At 33.0% G+C, this 8,437-nt stretch overlaps 1 long non-coding RNA gene across 1 annotated transcript; it reads right to left on the bottom strand.

The window, feature by feature from the left end:
* Nucleotides 1–2,242: 2,242 nt before the first annotated feature.
* On the bottom strand, nucleotides 2,243–5,841 carry LOC128507070 (uncharacterized). Its single transcript, XR_008355771.1, has 4 exons — nucleotides 5,751–5,841; nucleotides 3,049–3,090; nucleotides 2,750–2,842; nucleotides 2,243–2,466 (listed from the first exon to the last, which is right to left on the bottom strand). It is a non-coding gene; the product is annotated as an uncharacterized LOC128507070 (long non-coding RNA).
* Nucleotides 5,842–8,437: the final 2,596 nt, after the last annotated feature.

Raw genomic sequence — 8,437 nt, 5'->3', positions numbered from 1 at the left:
TGTTATTAAAGGTTATGATGGTACCCACAGAGATAAAGAAAAAGGAAGTGAAGGAGGATGTTAATATTTTTAAAACAAAGAATGAGATACAGTTGAGTCCTGATGAAAGGAACCATGTTAGAGTGTACTGTACAGCAATTTTGGTCTGGACAAAAAAGAGGGAACTATTAAGTTATTTTCTATAATCTATTCCATATCTAAGACCCTCTCTTTAGATATACTAGAGGAAATTATTTTTTATTTATTCTAAAATGAATATAGTATATTTATTTATATGTCATATGGTGTGGAGATTTTCATTTATGAAAATGGTGCATGGACATTGTAAATTGGAGATGAAATGGTGTTTGAAGCAGAGAGTAAAAATCTAGTGTGCCTCAGTCGTACAAGAATCAATACTGGAACAAGCATAGAATCAGATCTCATTTTTTGATCACTACATATCTTACCTTTGTATCTGATCTGATCGACAGAAATGAAGTGATCACTATCCTATACTAATAAAGATAGATTTGAATTTAGAAGATTATGGTAAAGCAGAGTTGGAGCAATTTCATAAAATTTTGCGAAATGGGATATTTTTCAGCAAATTACTGTTCAATAAATATGAGAAAAATATTCATTAAGATGTTAATTATCTAAATTGTCCTGGTTTTGGAGCTTTCTAGAGGCGGCAAACCAGTCCACTCAAGGAAAAGAAGATAAGCAAACAAAGTACACTGTGCCAGGAAGATAAAAGCACTTCAGTCTCAAAATAAAGCTTTTTAAATTAGTAAAAGGCAATCAGATTTTTCAGATTTTAGGTAAAAGGTCAAATGTGTCAGGCTATAGTAAGTAGAAGAATAAAGAAAATGCAAATACTGTAAATACTTTGGAGGATATTTTAGAGCATAATAGAAAAAAACACAGAACATAGTTTAATATGGAATGTTTAGGATGAATGGTACCAAAAGAGCATACTGATATGCAGTCATAACCAACTGTGATATAAAAGGAAAGCGAAAATAGTGGCAACAACTTTTGTTAAAATTACACAATATTAGTTAAATTGGGTAAAAAGAAATGGAGTTCCAATAGTGGAGAATAAAGAACTACTAAACCCTGATAAAGATTAATGATCTAAATATTCCATTTACTAAACAGAACTGATTTAGTCTCTCAGGAAAAAACCAAGATTCCATCATTAGGCAAGGACCAGATTTGTTACACAACCTTAGTGAATTATCCAAGGACACATTACTGGAACTTTACCATAAGGTAAATTGCCAGAATTCTGGAAAGAAGCAGTTATTGTACCAACATTCAAAACATAAATTAATTTTACAAAAAGTTAAATAACAGACTGATTGCTTACCATCCAATATCTGCAAAATAAAGGGAAAAGATACATGGGAGATTAACATATGAGTCATTCTATGATTTGGGGTCCATTTCACATAAGTGTACGAAAAGATTGTGGGTCATTGGTAATAGGTTTCTCGCTTGTCATGCAGTGCCAGTCCCAAGCCCAGATAAAGTGCACTGTAAAAAAAATCCCGTAGTTTTTACGGAAAAAAACTGGCAGCTGGGGTTACCAGAACAATTCCGTAAAATATACAGCAAAACAGTAATTCCTTTTACTGCATAACATGTATTTTTTACAGTTTAAACCAGTAAATATAACAGAAGTCTAGTGTGTTATATGCTGGTTTAAACTGTAAAATGTACATGTTATGCAGTAAAAGCAATTACTGTTTTGCTGTATATTTTACGGAATTGTTCTGGTAACCCCAGCTGCCAGTTTTTTTCCGTAAAAACTACGGGATTTTTTTTACAGTGTTGTAAAGCCGATCATCTCCTATCCTAAACCTTTTCGAGATGTCTGCAGCAAGCATGTATTTTGACATGACAAGCCATGCAAATATGTTCACAACGTGCGATTAAGAAATTGAGAATATTATGGTCCAACAATACAAAAGACATACTGCACACAAAATGCAACATATTCTAACGTTTTTCCCCCAACTTTAACACATTTAAAGAAAGGGGGAAAAATGTGTGTGTTTGACAAAAAAACAACAAAAAAAACATTAAAACAGTATTCTGGACATGTTTTACATAAGAAAAAAATGTCACTCACAAAAAAATAGAAAACAAAAAAGGTTCTCACTGTATGAATCTTACACTCAGGTGCTTGATGTTGGTTTGTTTTTAAGCATCTGTACTTTTGGTGAAAGTCTGGTAGCATCCAGCTGGAGGAAGATCTTCTGCAGTACCTCAGAGAATATTTTCAGTTCCTGAGAATAACTGGAGACATTAAGACCGTACATGCAGTAGCGATGTCTCCCAAGTCATGAAGCACTTCAACACCCTCAATAACAATTCCAACATCATCTGGAGAGGTAGTGGCATCACCTCCAACATTGATGCTGTAGATGCCAAATACAACATGTTCAAGATCCTCTCTGCAGCACAGCCATCTGTATCCTATTGATACACAAAAAAGCAAAAATGAAAATCACTAGACTAATACAGAATTCCAAAGAGCCTGTTTGCATTGCATTTTTCCCGGTAGTTGTTTTTCTAGTCTTTAAATCACTAACATTTGGTCCACACTGATTTCTCACATTCTTTTCTCAAGTACACCTGTGATCTGATGCCATCTAATAGCAGCTTTAACTTATAATTTAAGAAGACTAAATGGATATTGTGATATTCTGAAGAGCCCAATGATACCATTACTTCTGCAGTAATCATTAGCATTACCTACCAGATATTCTTTGAAGAGACTGTCCGGTTCTTCATTTAAGTAGACACAAAGTGCCTTGATGAGGCACTCCCTCTTCTTCTCAACAGTTGCATTCTTAAAAAAAACAAAGAGGAAAAAAAAAAAAAAAAAAAAAACTCAATATACTTAATACAATCCTATTGAGTGAGTTACATTTCACTATAAAATTAGGCACATGTCTAATGTCGTAAATAAAACTAAAAAAGTAACAAGCTACTCAGAACTAACAAATGAAATGTCATGTGAGAAACAGGATTTCCATTAGTAGACGTAGATCTTACCTGTTGCGAGTAAAGCACACCTTTTATTAAGGACCAGAAAAACTGCAAAGAAAAAAAATATTTATAAAGACATTAATATTTTAATTAGGTTAACATCAAGTATAAAAATTTGCCCACTATACACAAAAATATACTTTATTGCAAGACCATTTTCATATTGTACACCATTATTTTTGCATTTGTAAAAAAAAAAAAAAAACATGTAAAAACTGGCTAATGTTTAATTCATGGTATCCTAAAATTTGGTAATTATACCACCAGCCCTTTTATCAAGCATCTTATTACAATGTTTTGTTCAAACCACAGATATAAGTTAAGATAACAATTATTACTATATATAATTATATACTTTTTGCCAAATAATGGAAATATATGCAGTGGACCTGTGACACACGAGGCTGAAGTTAGCTCCTTATTCGCAGCTTCCGATTCGTTTGGCTTCTTATTGTGCAGCGTCTCACTCTGCGGCTGAAGTTAGCTCCTTATTCGCCTCGTTACTAACGGGAGTGTTCACGTTGGCGAAAGCTGCGCAGTTTAATCAATAAAACGTTATTTTAGCAGGTACCCAACTATATAGTAAAAGTGAAATTGTCCAAGCTCAGATTGATTTTACACTTTAAAAATTAAATGGAAATATGTCATTCTATTATGCACAATGGTGTGAATAAGAAGCCAGATTTCCAGGACCATTTTAGTAGCTTAAATCTCTCTGGGCCAGGCAAATATGAACCATACAACATCTAGCAGGTACCCAACTATATAGTAAAGGTGAAATTGTCCTGGCCCAGATTGATTTTACACTTTAAAAAGGATGGAAATATTTGACTATTTAATTGTATTATTAAAATCAACTTTTAAATTAAATATTCGTTTTATTTAATTTTATTCATTGTTTTTTTTTTTTTTTAAATGGTAGTGATTTTAATGTCAATTAAACTCTAGAACAGAATTTTCCAGTGTATCGAGCGCTCTGACTGATTAATGGATATATATTAATTATTCAGCATTCACAATATTTTTACTATTTGCCTATCCTTTACTTGCTATATACACTCGCTTAATTATAAGTAGGAGAGTATGCTACTATTCAAACTGATAAATTTTAATTATTTTATACAGCACATTAATGATTGTAAAAATGTTGCACATAGCAATGATAACTAATAATAACATTCATTAAAAAAAATTACCCAAACAGGTATTAACAATACAGAGATGCACATTCAAAATGCAATGACAAACTATATGGGATTATCCTAAAAATTTTTTACAGTAAACTAATTTAATTTTCATTGTATCTCTTACATTTTCCAAAAACACCAGCATGTCCTTCATTTTGGAGAAGACAAATAAAAAATTCACTAGAGTATCTTCTTTTTCATCTTCAACATTTTCTAGTGTCAAATTTACACAGGGCCGTGTCTGTTTCATCCTTGTTCATGTACAAGAGATCTCAATACATATACAGTGATTAACACAGTGATTAGTCTGTGCCATAGACTGAACAGTGTTTAAGGTTTTTGTAACAAACTAAAATACAGGCTATTTTATTCTCTTTTTTGCCATCAACATCAGCAGTAAACTAATCACTGTGTTAATCACTGTATATGTATTGAGATTAATATATTTTCAGATTTTAGAGTTACCTGGTATATCAGTGCATTTTGGAAGCTGAGAGGTGGCGCAATGAAAATAAGCAGCTTTTCTGGTGGAAATGTTGCTTCACCTCTTGTACATGAACAAGGATGAAGCAGAGAAGGCCCTGTGTAAATTTGACACTAGAAAATGTTGGAGAAGATGAAAAAGATGATATTCTAGTGAATTTTTCATTTGTCTTCTCCAAAATGAAGGACATGCTGGTGTTTTTGGAAAATGTAAGAGATACAATGAAAATTAAATTAGTTTACTGTAAAAATTTTTTAGGATAATCCCATATAGTTTGTCATTGCATTTTGGATGTGCATCTCTGTATTGTTAATACCTGTTAGGGGTAATTTTTTAATGAATGTTATTATTAGTTATCATTGCTATGTGCAACATTTTTACAATCATTAATGTGCTGTATAAAATAATTAAAATTTTTCAGTTTGAATAGTAGCATACTCTCCTACTTATAATTTAGCGAGTGTATATAGCAAGTAAGAGATAGGCAAATAGTAAAAATATAGTGATTGCTGAATAATTAATATATATATCCATTAATCAGTCAGAGCGCTCGATACACTGGAAAATTCTGTTCTAAAGTTTGACATTAAAATCACTACCATTTAAAAAAAAAATGAAAAAATAAATAAAACGAATATTTAATTCAAAAGTCGATTTAATAATACAATTAAATAGTCAAATATTTCCACTCTTTTTAAAGTGTAAAATCAATCTGGGCTTGGACAATTTCACCTTTACTATATAGTTGGGTACCTGCTAGGTATGGTATAGTACATATTCGCTTGGCCAGAATGGTTTAAGCTACCAAAATAACGTTTTATTGATTAAACTGCGCAGCGTTCGCCAACGTGAACACTCCCGTTAGTAACGAGGCGAATAACGAGCTAACTTCAGCCTCGTCTGTGACACGTGGCTAAATCCGTTAGCTTACTTCAGTCTAAAACACTAGCACTCCCTAAAACTACAGAAGCAGGTCAAAGTTAAATACTATATATATATAAAAATATGTACTGGCGAAAAAAAATCGTATATCTTACCTTTTCGTGTGTTGACCTCCTCTGTTAAAACGGACAGAACTGCAAAGGGTAACGCGCGCGCGGGCAGAGAGTCAATTAACTCCAGCGCAGGTGTAGTTTGAATTGTCTCACTCTTCTGTTTCATTAGCGGTTCATGACAGCTGGGGTCTCGCTACTGCCCCCTGCTGTACTGTATGAAATGTTGACTTAACATTAGACAACGTATTAGGAATTTGTACGGTCAAGTTGACCGTAATTACAAAATTACTTTACCCTAAATCGAAAAAAAAAACCACTTTACGTCAACAAATACGATTATTTTGAGTATATGAAAGTAATTATATTATGTAAAGTTCACAACCTGCCTTGTAATTGTTTTTGTGTTTACTGTTCTTTAAAACTTTACAATACAATATTTTATGATAACAACTAAGTATTCTTCAACTAAATTCTTTTCTAATTTGTACAGATTACAGAAATTCGAGGCAAAAATATGTTGAAACGCTTTTCTCCAGGATGTTTTTTAGAGAGCATTGACTGAAATCAACACAAGCAGGTTTAATTTTTAACAAAAATAGTAACATCATGTTTATCTCGTGGGTTTTACATGTGATCTCATGGGTTTCACACAAAAAATGTCCCAAAAACACATTTTTGCACATGTAAAAACATGTAAAATTCATGTATTTTCTGTAAGGGATAATACAGTATATTGTTGATTTTACTGCAATTAACCGTATTTTCATATGTTTTTAACTGTTAAATGTAAGGTATTACTCTGTTAAACTAGTTACGGTTTTTAACTGTAAATTTTACGGTTATCGCATGTTTTGTGGAATACGGTTTTATTCTGTAGCATTTATACAGTATTTTGCCGTTAAATTTACTGACATTTTTTACAGTGTGGGAGGGTTGCATCGGGAAAGGCATCTGGCGTAAAACCTGTGCCAAGTTGTGTGTTGATCGAATGGTCTGCTGTGATGAGCCCTTGACTCTACTTGGGAGTAGCTACTGTAAAACACTTACAAAAAAATAAGTACAAAAACAATTTTCTTTCTCAAGAGAACAAGGAGTGGTTCAAGTTAGTAATTTCCTTTGGTGTAACATATCAGACTGATTATGTACATTACTGAGTAACATATTTGACAATTTCCTTAAATATCAGTGGTAGGACTTGCCCGGTTGACCACTTCCCATTTTAATGAACAGTTTAACATTATATTTGAACGTAGAATGTGGAATATGTGACAAAACATCAGATTGGAGTTAAAAGAGGGAGAATAAAATATCATGAATAGGTTTGTATAGAAAGCAGCTATTCAAGGAAATCTGGGGTAGAAATGGGACTCTTCAAGGCAGTATAGTGATTGCTTTCTTGTTGTCCATTATAATAAATTATGTGTTTATGGAGGTATAGATTGAAATTGGATTTTCTCTTATTGCAGATGATGGAGTGACCTGGTAGGATGTTAGAAATTTTGATTTTATAATAAAGAAGATACAGGAGGTTTTTACAAATGTATAGGAAGTGTCATGCAAACAGGGTATCAGATTATCAGTTGATAAAGATAAAGAGAAAGAAAAATCTGAATTAGTTGTAGCCTAATCAAGAATAAAAAAAAAATTGGGTATGTGGTACTGTAGATGAAATAAATAAATGGACTATACATATATATTTAAAAAAAAAACACTTAAATGCTATTTGAATTGCTTTTGATGGATTAATAAGATCAGTAGGGGGCACATAGCGACCCTTAGCAACCAGCCAAAGAAAATTCACAATGCAATTATTCCTGGTCCCATGCTCCAGTCAACAGCAGACCCCAACATGCTTTGTGACTTGGCAGCTATTGGACCAGCTCTTCATGTTTTTCACTTCAGTGTTGAAGGTCTTTCAAGCAGACAAAGAGCCTAGTGATCATTATCAATAAGATCAATTTGAATATGGTTTTTAAATCAATCCAATAGTAGTACCACTGCCAACAATACAGTCATGGAATATGGTTTTTAAATCAATCCAATAGTAGTACCACTGCCAACAATACAGTCATGGATACTTTCAGGTATCAGACTTCGAATCAGTAGAAAGAAAAAACAAAGATAGAGTTTCGGTTTGATTCACATATTATACAGGCTTACATACAGTAGATAGTTATTACAGTTATATTCAGATCTATAGTGGCACGGTGGCTTAGTGGTTAGCACTGTTGCCTTCCACTTTAAGGTCCTGGGTTTGATTCCAGTGTCAGGTTTGTTTGCATGGTCTCCCCGACTGGGTTCTTTGGTTTCCTTTCTCACTCCAAAGATATGCAGATTAGGCTAATTCCTCTATTCCACAGTTCCTAGATGAATGGATGGATTCAGAACTATACAAATGCATCAACTAATTCAATTAATCAAGTAAGAGTGGATTTCCTTTATTCCAGAATTTTATATCAATGAGCGAGTATAAGCTTACACAGGGGAACAGTAGTTTTAGTAACACTGGGGATAAAAGACACAAGGTAACGGAGGCCACATGTGCCATTTCTACATCATCTAATGTGTCAATAACTAAGCCCTTGATCTTTATCTGTGTGAGTTATGAGTACTGCTGCCACATAATTGGCTGATTAATCATTGGTTGATAACTGGGAGATAATAAAGTGAATTCAATGAAGTGAATGTTCCTGATAAAATGTGTATATTAACCCAATGTGGTAACAACA

This window comes from Clarias gariepinus, chromosome 18 (assembly GCF_024256425.1).
Source record: "Clarias gariepinus isolate MV-2021 ecotype Netherlands chromosome 18, CGAR_prim_01v2, whole genome shotgun sequence".
Lineage (NCBI taxonomy): Eukaryota > Metazoa > Chordata > Actinopteri > Siluriformes > Clariidae > Clarias > Clarias gariepinus.
This window is presented reverse-complemented; position numbering and strand designations above follow the sequence as displayed.